The sequence below is a fragment of the Lithobates pipiens genome, unplaced genomic scaffold (genome assembly GCF_037356315.1).
Source record: "Lithobates pipiens isolate NorthernLeopardFrog02 unplaced genomic scaffold, aLitPip1_a1.2 Scaffold_3, whole genome shotgun sequence".
NCBI classification, from domain to species: domain Eukaryota; kingdom Metazoa; phylum Chordata; class Amphibia; order Anura; family Ranidae; genus Lithobates; species Lithobates pipiens.
The window spans coordinates 249760538-249778224 of record NW_027507790.1 but is presented as its reverse complement, the minus strand read 5'-3'; the positions used below and the strand labels follow the sequence as shown (position 1 = coordinate 249778224).

Genomic DNA, 17687 nt, shown 5'->3' with positions numbered 1-17687 from the left:
GCATCCAATCCTAAATTGCAAGTATAAACTCGCTGCTGAGCTCTCAAATTCGCCCAATAAATGAAGGCGTGTCCAATCATCCACTCAATGCGAGTGTTACCTGAAATAAATCATAGCATTGCGTTAGGACGAATATAAAGCAAGTACCTATCTGACTTCCATCTACCAATTCGCTTAATAGATCTAACATCAAAACCCAGTCTAGCGGCCTCTGTTGCTGCTCCAATCCGAAAAGAATGCGACGTCAAATGTTCTTGATCTAAATTTAAGGCCTGTAAACAGCTCCTAAAAACGCATAAGAACTGATATTTAGTAAGGGGTTGATTCATGAATAAAAAACTTGGAAAACCCCAAAGGCCTAATTGAATAATATTGACGTATTAGAGCCACCGGGCAAATGCTAGTACTCATACACATATCTAAAGTTAACCAATTACCTTTACCTACCTGATCCGTTTTGGATCTGCTAATTAAAATTTTTGATGAACTTTCAAAAATAACAACTTCAGACATGTGAATGTGAACCAGCTCAGATACCCTAAGCGCCGCAAAAAACATGACCGAAAAGGCTGCCCGAAAAAGAACCGATTCAAACTGAGAAAAACTAATTTTATCCGTCACGGAGCAAAGCTGACCCAGCACTAGAGGAGTGATGGGCTTCCTTGTATCAGGCCTAAAATTATTCCTTTTGTAACCTTTTAAAGCTTGTTTTATAGAGAAATACTGTATGCAAGACGGCATGTTATTTAGTTTCAAGAAAAAAGAAATTCCTGACAAAGTTTTATGTATGTATGACCAAGAATAAGTTTGTTCAAACAAAGAACCAAGAAACTTTAATAACAGTATTTCAGACACCGAACCCAACGGTTCACCTAACTTGTTTAAAAATTCTTGATACATAAACCAAGCAGACTGATATCCTGCCCAAGTAGAAGGTGCCAAAGAATTGATAATAGAGACAGAAATGGGCCTTAGACCAGGTCCCATAAATTGATTGGACAGGAGTGTCCCACTTGATCCGCCTCCGGAAATAGCTTGAAAAAACGCTCCATCTGTGAACGAGTCAACGCATCCGCCAAATCATTGTCCTTACCTGGTACATGTACAGCCTTCAACCATATATTCAAACTTAAGCATTTAAATATCAGGTATCTCAAAAGGACAATGACTGGCGGAGACTTAGATGTTAAACAATTAATAGCATACATCACTCCTTTATTATCTGTTCGTATCAAAATTCTTTTATTTTGGAAGAAAGCACCCCAAATTTCAAGTGCAACAATGATAGGAAATAGTTCCAAAACGACTATATTTTTAGTGTAACCCTTCATTACCCAAGAGACATGCCAGCGTTCAGCGCACCAATGCTTCTGCCAAATTGCGGCAAAGCCATGTGACCCTGCGGCATCAGTAAAGAGAAGGAAATCAGAATCAAAAATGAAATGCTTCTGCCACAAAGCCCTGCCATTGAAATGAGAAAGAAACTGCCACCAAACTAGCAAGTCCTCTTTCATATCACTGGATAAACGCACATGAGAAAAGGAGGACCTTAAACCTGGAAAATACCCTACCCACTGGCATGACCCTTGAAGCAAACGCCAGAAGGCCCAAAAGAGACTGTATCTCTTTCAAGCAGGCTTTTTTCTTCCTTACCAGTTTTAACAATAAAGAGCAAATTTTTTCAATTTTTTCTTCAGGTAACCTAAACTCCATTAATTCAGTATCAACAATAATACCTAGAAATTCCAGACAAGTGGAAGGCCATATAGTCTTCTCATGAGCCAATGGGATACCAAAATGGTTGCAAACCTCAAAAATGTCTGTAATAAGTTAGTACAAATAAAAGAATCCTGAGGGCCTTAAAATAAAAAATCGTCTAGATAATGAATTAAAAATTGAGACCCGGAAATGGCAAAAACTACCCACTCTAAAAATGAAGAGAAAGACTCAAAATAAAAACCAGACAAGGAACATAGGTAAACATTTATCAAAATAAAAGTTACCATTAAAAAAAAACCAAGGGAATTAAAAGATGAAGGATTAATGGGAAGTAAGCGAAAAGCTGACTTGACATCCGTTTTAGCTAAAATAGCTCCCTTCCCCAATATTCTCAATTTAACTAAAGCATCTTCAAAAGAAGCATATGAAACAGATGACATGCTCTCATCAATTTGGTCATTAAGGGAATCTCCTTTAGGAAAAGATAAGTGATGAATTAGTCTAAAAGAATTCTTTTCCTTTTTGGGCACTACACCCAAAGGGTAAATCCTGAAATTTTTAAACGGAGGGAAAGAAAAGGGGCCCGCCACCCTTCCTTCTGAGATTTCAAAATTAACCTTATCTAATACTACCTGGGGAAATTCAGATACCGATTTCAAATTCTTAACTAAAGTACAACCTTGACCCTGAAAGGAAGGCAATAAAAAACCATCCCTAAAACCTTCAATGAGAAGATGCGCTTTCAACTTGTCTGGATACACCTGAAGCCACGGGAGCATTTTAGCTATACTCACTGGTGTGTGTGCTTTTTGAAAAATTTCCAGCTTGCAAATTTGCTGCTGACATTTTTTTGAAACATTTTGAAACTGAGTGCGCTCCAGCACAAAAGGCGCATTCATGCTTGTATTTACATGAATTGGGCCATTTACACTGACTATCATTGAAGTTGAAACAAATTCCTCTTTTGTAACCGGACATGTGTTGAACTGTTGGTGCTGAAACCGGCCTAGCCACTGTTGGCCTCTGTGGCAGAAAAAAAAATTCAGCCAAAGGCCCACATCCTTAGCTCCCCAGTGCAATCTGGGATGAACTGATAATTTCTGACGAAAAGCTTCATCATAATTAAACCACGCCACTCCACCAAAATTTTTATATGCCTCAATTATAATATCTAAATGCTGAAATAAACCCGTACTTTTCTCAGGTGATTTTTCACAAAGCACACTTGCAAAAATACAAAATGCTTGCAACCAATTATTGAGGTTTTTTGCTATAGGTCTGCGTCTATCATCATCCTCTTTCTTCTCTGACTTATTAATGAAATCTTTAGCGGAAGGGAGAAGAGACAAAATATCCAAAAATTCCCCTCGCCAAATTTTTTCTTTAACAACTGGAGATAAATGATAACCTAACGGAGAAATATCACAGGGCATGGATCCTTTAACCACTTGAGATCCGCGCTATAGTAAAATGACGTGTATAGCGCGGATCTCAATTTTCAGGACTACGTCTATTGACGTCGTCCCCTTTAAGAGTTCCCCGCGCGCTCCCGGGAGCGCGCATCGGGGAAAATCTGTGTTGGCCGTGTCCGCTGGACACAGCCAATCACAGATCGCTGTAAACGGCCAATCACAGCGGCCGTTTACAGCGCGATCGCCTCCTCCAATGGGTGATGATCTCAAATGTAAACAAATGAGATCATCACCCATTGCCAAACGTGTCTCCTCACACAGCGATAGCGTGTGAGGAGACCGAATGTGCCTTGTGAGTGTAAAATTGTCAGTAAACAGATAAAAAACCCACCTGTGCCCAGATCTACCCTGCCAGTGCCCTGCCAGTGCCCAGATCTACCCTGCCAGTGCCCTGCCAGTGCCCAGATCTACCCTGCCAGTGCCCACCTGTGCCCGCCTGTGCCCGCCTGTGCCCGCCTGTGCCCACCTGTGCCCACCTGTGCCCACCTGTGCCCACCTGTGCCCACCTGTGCACCGCCAGTGCTCCATCTGTGCACCGCCAGTGCCCGCCAGTGCCCCGCCAGTGCCCGCCAGTGCCCACCAGTGCCAGCCAGTGCCAATCGGTGCCCATCTGTACCAATCGGTGCCCATCTGTGCCTCAGCAGTGCCCATCTGTGCCGCCTAAGCAGTGCCCATCTGTGCCGCCTCAGCAGTGCCCATCTGTGCCGCCTAAGCAGTGCCCATCTGTGCCGCCTAAGCAGTGCCCATCTGTGCCCATCTGCTGCCTTATCAGTGCACATCCGTGCAATAAATCAGTGCACATCTGTGCCGACCTATCAGTGCCCATCTGCCGACTCAGCAGTGCCCATCTGTGCCGACTCAGCAGTGCCCATCTGTGCCGCCTCAGCAGTGCCCATCTGCCGCCTCAGCAGTGCCCATCTGCCGCCTCAGCAGTGCCCATCTGCCACCTCAGCAGTGCACATCCGTGCAATAAATCAGTGCACATCTGTGCCGACCCATCAGTGCCCATCTGCCGCCTCAGCAGTGCCCATCTGTGCCGCCTCAGCAGTGCCCATCTGTGCCGCCTCAGCAGTGCCCATCTGTGCCGCCTCAGCAGTGCCCATCTGCCGCCTCAGCAGTGCCCATCTGCCGCCTCATCAGTGCACATCCGTGCAACAAATCTGCACATCTGTGCAATAAATCAGTGCACATCTGTGCCGACCCATCAGTGTCCATTTGTGCCACCTCAAAAGTGCCCATCTGTGCCACCTCAAAAACGCCCATCTGTGCCACCTCATCAGTGCCCATCAGTGCTACAATGGCTAAACGCGTCTTTTCCGCTGAGGAGGCGTACCAAATTATTTCCGCGGCCGACGAGAGCAACGGGGAGCTCTCCTCTTCCGATTCCTTTTCGGATTCGGATTCTGAAGCCGACGTAACTTATGAGCCAGTCCTCAGCAGTGAAACACTGACTGATGAATCCGAGGAGGAAGATATCCGGCCCATCAAGCGAAGGCGTTCTAGTGAGGCAGTGCCGTCCACCAGCACCGCAGTGCCGTCCACCAGCACCGCAATGCCGTCCACCAGCACCGCAGTGCCCCAGCAAGAAAGGCCAAGTACCAGTGGGGTGTCATCTCAGCCCCAAAGGGTTAGGAGCCATGCTGGCCTTCCCTATGCCCTTCAGAACCCCTTGTGGCTTCCTCCTAATTCAGGAGAGGCCAATGTTCCCCCTTTCACCGCCCAGCCAGGAGTCCAGGTGGACACGGAGAATTTTAGCCCCATCGATTTTTTTAATTTAATTTTTACGGAGGACATGTTGGCGTCAATTGTGGCCCAGTGCAACCTGTATGCACAACAATGTATTTTTCAAAATCCAACCTCCTATTATGCCCGTCCCTACGAATGGAGAGACCTAACGGTGGAGGAGTTCAAGCTTTTTTTAGGCCTCACATTTAATATGGGACTCAACAAAAAAAAACAATTACGTACCTACTGGTCAACCCACCCCCTCCACCACTCACCGCTCTTCTCCGCGGTAATGCCCAGACACAGATATCAGATGATCCTGAGGTTCTTACATTTCAGTGACAATTCCCAATGCCTTCCACGAAATGATCCAAATTTTGACCGCCTTTACAAAATTCGACCAATACTAAATTATTTTTCAGAAATATTCCCCAAATTGTTTACCCCGGACCAACACATATGTGTGGATGAGTCCCTTATTAAATTTAGTGGCAGGCTTGGGATGAAGCAATTTATGCCCAGCAAAAGGGCCCGCTATGGGGTGAAGGTCTACAAATTATGTGACCGAGCCACAGGGTACACATATTCCTTCAAGGTGTACGAAGGGAAGGACACCCAGCTACAGCCCCCTAATTGTCCGGATTATTTGGGATCCAGCGGAAAAATTGTTTGGGACCTCATATACCCCCTACTGGATAAAGGCTACCACCTCTATGTAGACAACTTCTACACATCTCTGCCCCTGTTCCACAACCTTCACCGGAAGAAGACGCCAGCATGTGGCACTGTAAAAAAGAACCGGAAGGGCTTTCCTCAAAGTCTGGTGAACAAGAAGCTGCGGAAAGGAGAAACCGCAAGTCTAAGAAACAAGGAGGTTCTGGCAGTGAAGTGGAGGGACAGAAGAGATGTGTACATGTTATCTTCTATCCACAACGATACCTTCGTAGAAATCCCCAGAAGGAATGGCCCCGTAAAGAAACCCAAATGTATTTCAGAGTATAATTTGTTCATGGGAGGAGTCGACTTCAACGACCAAATGATGGAACCATATCTGGTCTCAAGACGGACATATCATTGGTACAAAAAAGTAGTAATTTATTTTTTTCAATTGGCCATTTACAATTCATATGTAATTTACAGCAACGCCACCCAAAACCCCAAACGTTTCTTTGGCTACCAGGAGGAAGTTTTCACAGCCCTTTTATTCCCAAACGGCCCACTAGAAAATATCCGATCAGACGTTGTTAGTCGACTCTCCGAGCGCCACTTTCCGGATAAAATTCCCCCCACACCAGCAGGCAAAAGACGCCAAAAAAGATGTAAGGTGTGTACCAAAGCAGGAGTCAGAAAAGACACATCTTATTATTGTGCACAATGTCCTTCCCAACCAGGCCTCTGTATAGGCGACTGTTTTCGGCGTTACCATACTTCAATAAATTTTTAGTGAAGTATGGTAAACATAATCCTCAGTTCCTGCCTTCATACACCTTCACACCCCTTATGCCACTGCCTGCTCTGTAACGGACCCTGGCTTGTTATTTGACCACTCTTATGCCTGCCGATTCTGTACATACCGCTGCCTGATCTGGAACTGACCCTGGACTGTTATTCGACCACGCTTCTGCCTAACGATTCTGTACATACCTCTGCCTCATCTGGAACTGACCCTGGACTGTTATTCGACCATGCTTCTGTCTAACGATTCTGTATATATCTCTGCCTGATCTGGAACTGACCTTGGACTGTTTGACCACGATATTTGCCTGCCTCTTGGACTGATCTTGTATTCTGCAACTGGACTAGTGGGATTCAACACGGGGTCTCACATATGTGAGGGGCTCCAGTATAGTTTTTCTGGAAGAAGAAAACAATTTTCTTTGTTTTCTTATTCCTAGATTAGGGTCTGGAGACTCGGAGGCTTCAAAGAGATTTGGGAGGGAGAAGCCTCTACCCCTATCCCCATTCTGTCCTGAACGAGGCTCTACTTTTGTCTGCTGCCTGTAGGACTTACTGCCATCATGCCGCACTGACCACACCACAAGGACCTGCCTACTACCAGGACCAATATTTTTGGCACTGCTGACATCTCTGCACTAACCCTGGACTGTAATATGGACAGTATCCCTGCCTGCTGCCTGAAAAACTGTGTTCGCTGTTGCTGACCAAGTCCCTGCCTGCTGCCTGGACCAGTGATATCCTCCTGTGGACAACTGCGCTTCTAAAACCACAGGTAATCTTTTCTTTACCCTTTGCTCAGCATAATGTATTTGGGGGTGTAATTCTTGGTATGTGCAGGCTATGTGTCCCTGGAACGCCGACGGTGTTTCTTGCATGTTGCGCCTCTGTATTTGGTCAGGCTGTGTAAAAGTCTCACACATGTGGTATCGTTATACTCAGGAGGAGTAGTAGAACGTATTTTGGGGTGTTATTTTTGCTATGTAAATGCTATGCGTTGGAAATATCTTATAAACGGACAACTTTGTGTAAAAAAAAATGCGTTTTCATTTTTTTCCACATTTTCCGAAAACTTCTGGAAAAAAATGAACCATTGAAAAGACTCATTATGCCTCATAGATTATACGTTGGGGTGTTAGCTTTCCAAAATGGGGTCATTTTCTGGACGTTTCCATTGCCCTGGTGTTCCAGGGCCTTCAAAACTGTAATAGGTGATTGAGAAATGAAATGTGTAATTTATGCTCTTAGAATGCCTGAAGGTGCTACTTCAAAATTAGGCCTCTGTATGTGGTCAGGCTGTGTAAAAGTCTCACACATTTGGTATCGTTATACTCAGGAGGAGTAGTAGAACGTATTTTGGGGTGTTATTTTTGCTATGTAAATGCTATGCGTTGGAAATATCTTATAAACGGACAACTTTGTGTAAAAAAAAATGCGTTTTCATTTTTTTCCACATTTTCCGAAAACTTCTGGAAAAAAATGAACCATTGAAAAGACTCATTATGCCTCATAGATTATACGTTGGGGTGTTAGCTTTCCAAAATGGGGTCATTTTCTGGACGTTTCCATTGCCCTGGTGTTCCAGGGCCTTCAAAACTGTAATAGGTGATTGAGAAATGAAATGTGTAATTTATGCTCTTAGAATGCCTGAAGGTGCTACTTCAAAATTAGGCCTCTGTATGTGGTCAGGCTGTGTAAAAGTCTCACACATTTGGTATCGTTATACTCAGGAGGAGTAGTAGAACGTATTTTGGGGTGTTATTTTTGCTATGTAAATGCTATGCGTTGGAAATATCTTATAAACGGACAACTTTGTGTAAAAAAAAATGCGTTTTCATTTTTTTCCACATTTTCCGAAAACTTCTGGAAAAAAATGAACCATTGAAAAGACTCATTATGCCTCATAGATTATACGTTGGGGTGTTAGCTTTCCAAAATGGGGTCATTTTCTGGACGTTTCCATTGCCCTGGTGTTCCAGGGCCTTCAAAACTGTAATAGGTGATTGAGAAATGAAATGTGTAATTTATGCTCTTAGAATGCCTGAAGGTGCTACTTCAAAATTAGGCCTCTGTATGTGGTCAGGCTGTGTAAAAGTCTCACACATTTGGTATCGTTATACTCAGGAGGAGTAGTAGAACGTATTTTGGGGTGTTATTTTTGCTATGTAAATGCTATGCGTTGGAAATATCTTATAAACGGACAACTTTGTGTAAAAAAAAATGCGTTTTCATTTTTTTCCACATTTTCCGAAAACTTCTGGAAAAAAATGAACCATTGAAAAGACTCATTATGCCTCATAGATTATACGTTGGGGTGTTAGCTTTCCAAAATGGGGTCATTTTCTGGACGTTTCCATTGCCCTGGTGTTCCAGGGCCTTCAAAACTGTAATAGGTGGTTGAGAAATGAAATGTGTAATTTATGCTCCTAGAATGCCTGAAGGTGCTACTTCAAAATTAGGCCTCTGTATGTGGTCAGGCTGTGTAAAAGTCTCACACATTTGGTATCGTTATACTCAGGAGGAGTAGTAGAACGTATTTTGGGGTGTTATTTTTGCTATGTAAATGCTATGCGTTGGAAATATCTTATAAACGGACAACTTTGTGTAAAAAAAAATGCGTTTTCATTTTTTTCCACATTTTCCGAAAACTTCTGGAAAAAAATGAACCATTGAAAAGACTCATTATGCCTCATAGATTATACGTTGGGGTGTTAGCTTTCCAAAATGGGGTCATTTTCTGGACGTTTCCATTGCCCTGGTGTTCCAGGGCCTTCAAAACTGTAATAGGTGATTGAGAAATGAAATGTGTAATTTATGCTCTTAGAATGCCTGAAGGTGCTACTTCAAAATTAGGCCTCTGTATGTGGTCAGGCTGTGTAAAAGTCTCACACATGTGGTATCGTTATACTCAGGAGGAGTAGTAGAACGTATTTTGGGGTGTTATTTTTGCTATGTAAATGCTATGCGTTGGAAATATCTTATAAACGGACAACTTTGTGTAAAAAAAAATGCGTTTTCATTTTTTTCCACATTTTCCGAAAACTTCTGGAAAAAAATGAACCATTGAAAAGACTCATTATGCCTCATAGATTATACGTTGGGGTGTTAGCTTTCCAAAATGGGGTCATTTTCTGGACGTTTCCATTGCCCTGGTGTTCCAGGGCCTTCAAAACTGTAATAGGTGATTGAGAAATGAAATGTGTAATTTATGCTCTTAGAATGCCTGAAGGTGCTACTTCAAAATTAGGCCTCTGTATGTGGTCAGGCTGTGTAAAAGTCTCACACATTTGGTATCGTTATACTCAGGAGGAGTAGTAGAACGTATTTTGGGGTGTTATTTTTGCTATGTAAATGCTATGCGTTGGAAATATCTTATAAACGGACAACTTTGTGTAAAAAAAAATGCGTTTTCATTTTTTTCCACATTTTCCGAAAACTTCTGGAAAAAAATGAACCATTGAAAAGACTCATTATGCCTCATAGATTATACGTTGGGGTGTTAGCTTTCCAAAATGGGGTCATTTTCTGGACGTTTCCATTGCCCTGGTGTTCCAGGGCCTTCAAAACTGTAATAGGTGGTTGAGAAATGAAATGTGTAATTTATGCTCCTAGAATGCCTGAAGGTGCTACTTCAAAATTAGGCCTCTGTATGTGGTCAGGCTGTGTAAAAGTCTCACACATGTGGTATCGTTATACTCAGGAGGAGTAGAAGAATGTATTTTGGGGTGTTATTTGTGGTATGCACATTCCGTGTGGGAGAAATAAGCTATTACAATGAAAATTTTGTGAAAAAAAAAAAAAAAAATCGTCATTTTGCAAAGAATTATGGGAAAAAATGACAACTTAAAATAACTAACCATGCCTCTTACTAAATACATTGGAATGTCTACTTTCCAAAAAGGGGTCATTTGGGGGGCATTTGTACTTTCCTGGCTTGTTAGGGTCTCAAGAATGGAGATAGGCCTTAGTACATCAGATGTGATCTTTTTTTGCAAATCTTTATGATTTGCACCATAGCTTGTAGACTCTATAAATTTCACACAGATCATATAATATGCAAAAATTTGGGTTATTTTTACCAAAGATGTGTAGTAGTATAAATTGTGGCCAAAATTTATGAAGAAAAATTGCTAATTTGCTAAATTTTGTCACAGAAACGAAGAAAAATTCATTTTTTTTCAAAATTTTCGGTCTTTTTTCATTTATAGCGCAGAAAATAAAAAACCGAGAGGTGATCAAATACCACCAAAAGAAAGCTCTATTGGTATGAAGAAAAGGACAAAAAAATCATTTGGTTACAGTGTTGCATGACTGAGTAATTGTCATTCAAAATGTGAGAGCACTGAAAGCTGAAAATTGGTCTGGGACTGAGGGGGGTTTAAGTGCCCAGTAAGCAAGTGGTTAAACAAATTTCTGTCAAGTTCTGTGAACTAGCATTGCTATAAGAAATATTACTAAATTGTTCTAAATGAATTGGTAAATCCTGGGCGCCATTAGCATTAACGCCACTAGGTGGCGACCAAACTCCCATAGCTGAAACATCAGAAGCTAAAACATTATTAATAGCTGGCTGACAAATCGACTTTTTACTGGCTAATTCCTTAGACACCTTTGTTAATAAATCCACAACCCTATTCAATAAAACATTAACAGAAGGATCAGTCATACCTGTATTACCTTGTTGTAAAGCAGGCTCACTATCAGGCCCTGCTTCACTGATATTCAGCATTGACGGTTGCCTAGGAGATGCTTGACGCTGAGGAGAGGGAGACCACTCCCTCAGAGAGGTTGCTCCGCCTCCCGTACCGCCTTCGACCCTGCCCACCGCTTCAGCCAATGGAGCTCTTCTGCTCATCTGGCCGCTCCGCCTACCCGCTCCAAGCCTTCCCCTGCCCGCCTGCCCTCTGCTATGGTCCTGAGAAGGACCAGCTCTTTTGTGTGCAGCAGGGCGCGTCGGGGTAGGAGAATAGCTCCGGCGGGGGTTGCGCTTTCATTTCGCCGCCCCATTCGACCGACCTGGGGCGGCACTTCCTTGTTGACGCCTCCTCCACACCTTCGGCATCCTCTTCACCCCGCAGCGACATCTCCCTGGCTTCCACCGCTGGCCGCTCTCTTCCTCTCTCCTCCGGACCTGGATAGCTGACAGGCGGTGTAGCTCCCACCGGAGCCTCTTGACACGCTGCGCGGGGTAATTCTGAGCACTGGCGAATCCAGGCTTCTCCGCTGTCCTCTCCCGCCCGCTCTATCAGTCGCCGAAGAAGGCTCATCTTCTGGCCACAGAGGAGGCTGTTTGTTCAGGGAATATTCCCAGAGAGAACACCACAGCTTTTCTTCTGAGGCGAATGAGCCCCCTCAGCGGAACCCCCTTTTTATAACCCCAAGAAAACTGGTTTAAACCAGTTCTTCCCGGGCTTTTCACATGTCATGAAGAGAGGTCACCTGTACCCCTCCTCAAAACATTTGACTAACAGCTGTTTCCCCCGCTGGCCACAGGCTCTGCGGGGGAACTTGAAACTGCTGATCCAGCCGCTCTCCCATGAGGAAAAGGGGGGGCAAGAAACTGCCCTCTCCCTTTTCCTGTCAATCTCCACTAAGCAGTACTGAATTCAGCATAAGCAGTGCTAACTAATACTATGGTAAATTTTACATTCACATGGGCATACCTATCCGTACACTTGTACGAAGAGTCCTCTTCGCCCTGCATGGGATGCACAGGTGTTACTTGCAAATCCATGCAGGCAGCCAGCCGCACAGATCTCCAAACACATTCATGCAGATCTGAAGCAAGGATGTACACTTCAGGATGGGCTTGGAGATCCCTGCAGCCTTTTTATTACTTGAGTAAACTGTCTGCATGGAACACCTGTGGTTCCATGTGGGTGTAGACAACCCTTCGCACAGATGTATGGATAGGTATGCCTGTGTGAACGAGGCAATAAAAATCAACCTAAGCACTTGTAAAGAGCTCTCTTGTTGTAAGTGTTTATTAAATGCCTTTTAATCCTGCCAGTTTCTGCTCATTCTGGGGCCTTCCTTAGGCCGTGCAGGAGCACTGTCCCCCTTCCACGTCTATGACAGGCAGCTGTGCTTTCATTCAAACTGCAGCTATTATGACCATTTTGGGTACATGCACAAAGATGTTTGACGTATTTCCCAAATGGCGAAGTAAAAATAAAAAAGGAAAGGCCCCCCCCCCCAACACACACACAAGTAAACGTATGCCTCGTACCCCCGAGTTCTATAAATGATTTCCATTGATTTGTGTTTCTTCGTTTTTTTGTTTTTTTTATTTATAAACATTTTTTTTATCATTTTGAGTATACACTTTCATTCAGAGAAGAACTCCTCCCCCCGCACTTTGCTAATTTACACAGCTTTTTAAAAACATTAAGGCACACATTAAGCAATTTTTTTGCCTGGCATGTCTGCCCGAGCGCTCCGTTCCCGAGACACGAATGGCCGATAACCCGGGTCTTGACTGAAAACCTACCTACATTTGTTACAGGTGCCTTTCTAATACCCCTGGGCATCTTTTTAGATGATGTACAGCGGAAGGAACGCTAAACTGAAGGCAGGGAAAGCACAAGATTCTCTGACTAAATCCATTTTAAAAATGGCAGTACTGCTCTCCTCACAAACTCACTCACAGAAACTGCTGCAGTCTCCTGCTTCCACACAGAGTCAGAATAAAATACAGCGATTATTTCTTATTCCCTACAACAGGCTTCACCTAATTCTGAACTAAATTTGAGAGGGTCCTACATAAATTCCTTCAGAATACATCAGACACTATTACAGAAAAATTAACTAGAGAAATTTGTGAGGTAGGACGGCACACCTCCATTCTAGAACAGGGAACTGATGAACGTGATACCACAATATCTAACCATGCTGATGAATTGGAATACCTCAGGGAAGAATATTCTTCCCTCCAAAACCGCCTTTTTTTGTCCAAGGGACACGGCCAACACAGAACTTCCCGATGCACGCCCATGGGGGCGCGCAGAGGGGAAGTAAAAAGGAGGACATCCAGGGACGTCCTCCCGGCAGTTGGCGTCTGCGCTGTAGCCGCCTTTTGGCTATAGTGCAGGCGCGGAGTGGTTAAACCGTGTATCAGAGGTGTTTGTATAAGTAAAGCATCTCACTTCCATAAACAAAAGAGACAGCTTCACAAGAAGTTAGAAAACACATTCTATGACGCTTCGGAGAAATTCCAATCTGATCCATCCCCGTCAACAAAGTTACAATATGACAAAACGCGTTTAGAACTTGATCTACTTCTGACGGAATCAGCGGAAAAGATTCTCCGAAAATCTGAACACACTTTCTACATTTAGGCTAATAAACCTGATACTTTTCTAACCCTTGTATTACAGAAGAAAACTTACAGTCCAAAACCAACAAGATTGAAATTGACAAAAGATAACTATACTAGTAACCCAATTAAAATTCTGCATGAATTCCAAAAGAGACTAACTGAACTTTATAAAGATTCCCATGACTTTGATCAAACTAGACTAAATAACCTCCTATCCTCAATTAACTTACTTTCATTTTCTAATTCTCAACAAGAATCTCTATATAAACCTATTACCGAACTAGAAATACAAACCGCAATAAAATCATTAAAACTACGCAAACGTCCAGGTATTGATGGTTTTTCAGCCACTTATAAAAGACTTGCTAATTTATTGTCACCGCTTAGGGTTGATGCCTTTAATTCCCTTATTGGTCACTCCTTCCGTCCAGAATCCCTTATGGACTCAATTTCTATGATACCAAAACCAAATGCAGACGATACTTCTTGGTCCAATTATAGACCAATATCAATACTTGTATATAAAATATTATAGGTACACTAATACAACAAAACCAAACTGGATTTATTCCTTCCAGACAAGTAGGATATAACATACGTCGGGCTGCAATATTAGCCCACATAGCCCATACTCGAAACAGCCCAACTTGCTTCCTTTCACTAGGTATTAAAAAGGCATTCGATTCCTTGTCCTGGCCCTATTTAAATTCAATTCTCCATAAATGGGGATTCGGAACACACTTTCTAAGATTTCTGCCCTATATCAAGAGCCAAAGGCCTTTATATCATTCTGGATTCCGCTCAGACTTTTTTACTATTGAAAGATGAACACGTCAGGGATGTCCCTTATCCCCACTCATTTTCGCTTTATTAATAGAAACCCTAGCCCAAGGTATCTGATCTAATACTGATATCAGAGCTTTGGAACTTGGAAGCAATCATAAAATATGTCTATTTGCAGACAATGTCCTAATTTTCCTCACTAAACCCCTTTTATCAGCACTGATTCTTCTTAATATCTTGGCCGAATTTGGACACCTATCTGGCCTCAAAGTTAATGCACAAAAATCCAAGGCACTAAACGTATCATTATCGCCTGAACTTCAATTACAACTACATAGCTCTCTCCCATGTACCTGGTCAATGACTCAGATCACCTATTTAGGTAGCAATCTCACAGCTAATCCAAGTGATCTTTATATGTCTAACTATTAGGGGTGCAACGGATCAAAAAACTCACGGATCGGATCGTTCCTCGGATCAGAGTCATGGATCGGATCATTTTTCGGATCAGCAAATAATAATTGAATTTGCAAAAACCTAAACCTGTGAAAATGCCACCACCATATAATCCCCACTGCAATATACATCTCCCCCACTGTAATATCCACGTCATCTCCCCCAATGTAATATTGGCTGAGCATGGATGGGTATGGCTGGGTATTGGCAGGGTAAGTATTGCAGAGTATTGGCAGGGTAAGAATTGCAGAGTATTGGCAGGGTAAGAATTGCAGAGTATTGGCAGGGTAAGAATTGCAGAGTATTGGCAGGGTACGTATTGCAGAGTATGTATTGCAGAGTATTGGCAGGGTAAGTATTGCAGAGTATTGGCAGGGTATTTATTGCAGAGTATTGGCAGGGTAAGTGTTGCAGAGTATTGGCAGGGTAAGTATTGCAGAGTATTGGCAGGGTATTGCTGGGATGGCTGTGGCTGCCATCCGATGTCTCCCCTCCACTGTACAGATCATTACAGAGAGGGGAGAGAGAAACCGGTGTCATCATGACGCCGGTTTGTTTACAGGTGATCGCCACAGAGCGATCACATTGTAAACGCTGATGGGTGTACCAAGATGGCCGCCGCTCCGGAACTAGGCCGAAGCCGCAGCCTTTCCCAAGGCCGAGACCGCGGAGCGCGCCGTGTGCTGATCCCAGCGGGGTGTCCCGTTCGGATCGCGGAAAGGTGCCGATCCGCTGCACCCCTAGAATTGGATGCTGTGAAACCCCCGTTCAGTTTGCATAGGTGTGAACCCAGTATAATAATACATTTTTTTTGATGATCTTAGTCATTTAAGTGTGACAAATATGCAAAAAAAAATTTAAATCAGAAAGGGGCAAATACTTTTTTACAGCATTGTATATAAAAATATATAAATTTATTATGGACATGATTAAAAATCAAACATAACAATTCATTGAGTTTTGTTGAACATCTCCATTATGGTGGTCATATAAGAAGGGTTCCAGTTGAACAAAGATTAGATATTCGTATGATATCCTGACATGTTTCGCCTTATGGCTTCATCATGGGATATACGAATCAACCAATGAATACACGAAACACCCCAAAGCCCCCAGGTAGGTCACCACCAGAGGAAAGACCACTGAGAGAAGGAGGCACCGCGCAGCCAGAGAAAACACACCAGGACCAGGTTAAAAGAAAATGTATTTAGAGCGTATATAGGAGGGCGCCTGTATGTAGAACTACATGTTTCCAGTGGAGATGAGTTAAATAATTCTGGCAAGCAAACAGATATTGTTCACAAGTTGCCCTCATGATTCGTATATGCCCTGATGAAGCTATAAGACGAAACATGTCAGGATGTCATACGAATGTCAAATCTTTGTTCAGCTGGAACCCTTCTTATATGACCACCATAATAGAGATGTTCAAAAAAACTTGACTAATTGTTATTTTCATAATAAATGTATATATTTTTATAGATGTATGGTTTCCATTATTACCTGTAAGCACCGTGATAATCCCGTTCCAACCTCTTTTGCACATTTGATTTATTGGGATGAGGTGCTAGATTAGATACCAGGTGTCTACATTAGTCGGATATAATTTTACAAACGTTGTTAAATATTGTTTGGGGTGTTTTTGAGCAAACAGTGTTTTACTAAAATTTAATTTTTTTTCACTCATTCTTAACTTAATGCTATCACAAGGAGGCTGACCCTGTGTTATAACATAGTGCAGATGACAGGTTCCCTTTAGGGTGATATCATGGGTCTATTATACCCCCTAATGCCACTTCTGCAATCTGTTGAAGCTGATCAAGTACAGACTGTGCTTGATCAGATTCTTTCTTCGTTCCTGTCTAGCACAGGGTTTGACAGCCTTTATTTACACTATATTGTCAAAATGATTGAGACAGAGAGGAGATAGAGACGCTCTGGTGGAGGTGGATTGCTGGTCAGAAGGATGATAGTGATGAGGTAGCACTTCTGGCAGCACTTTGGTTAGAGGAGAAACAACTCTGAAGATATAAAAAAGGGGGAAAAAAAGGCAAATCTAAGTGCAGAAGTGCATTTGTGAGGTCAGGCACTGATTTGGATGAGAAGCCTGGCTCACAGTCCCCACTCTAATTTATCCCAAAGGTGTTCTATCGGGTTGAGGTCAGGACTCTGTGCAGGCCAGTCAAGTTCCTCCACTCCAAACTCGCTCATCCATGTCTTTATGGACTTGCTTTGTACACTGGTGCGCAATCATGTAGGAACAGGAAGGGGCCGTCCCTAAACTGTTCCCACAAGGTCGGGAGCATGAAATTATCCAAAATGTCTTGGTATGCTGACGCCTTAAGAGATCCCTTCATTGGAACTAAGGGGCCAAGCACAAACCATGAAAAACAACCCCACACTATAATCCCTCCTTTACCAAATTATTTGGACCAGTGCACAAAGCAAGGTCCATAAAGACATGGGTGAGTGAGTTTGTGGTGGAGGAACTCAACTGGCCTGTCCTGACCTTAACCCAATAGAACATTTTTGAATTAGAGCGGAGACTGCGAGCCAGGCCTTCACGTCCACATCAGTGCCTGACCTCACAAATGCACTTCTAAAAGAATGGTCAAACATTCCTAAACCTTGTGGACAGCCTTCCCAGAAGAATTGAAGCTGTTATAGCTGCAAAGGGTGGGCCAACTTGATATCGAACCAGTAAAGTCAGGTATCCCAATACTTTTGACAGTATAGTGTAGTTAAACTGGTCCAGCTTG

At 43.0% G+C, this 17687-nt stretch overlaps 1 protein-coding gene across 4 annotated transcripts in view; it reads right to left on the bottom strand.

Moving 5' to 3' along the window:
* LOC143941080 (acyl-coenzyme A amino acid N-acyltransferase 1-like) overlaps nucleotides 1-17687 on the bottom strand; it is an 84701-nt gene that overhangs the window by 17833 nt on the left and 49181 nt on the right. The gene's annotated exons all lie outside the window — the stretch shown is intronic.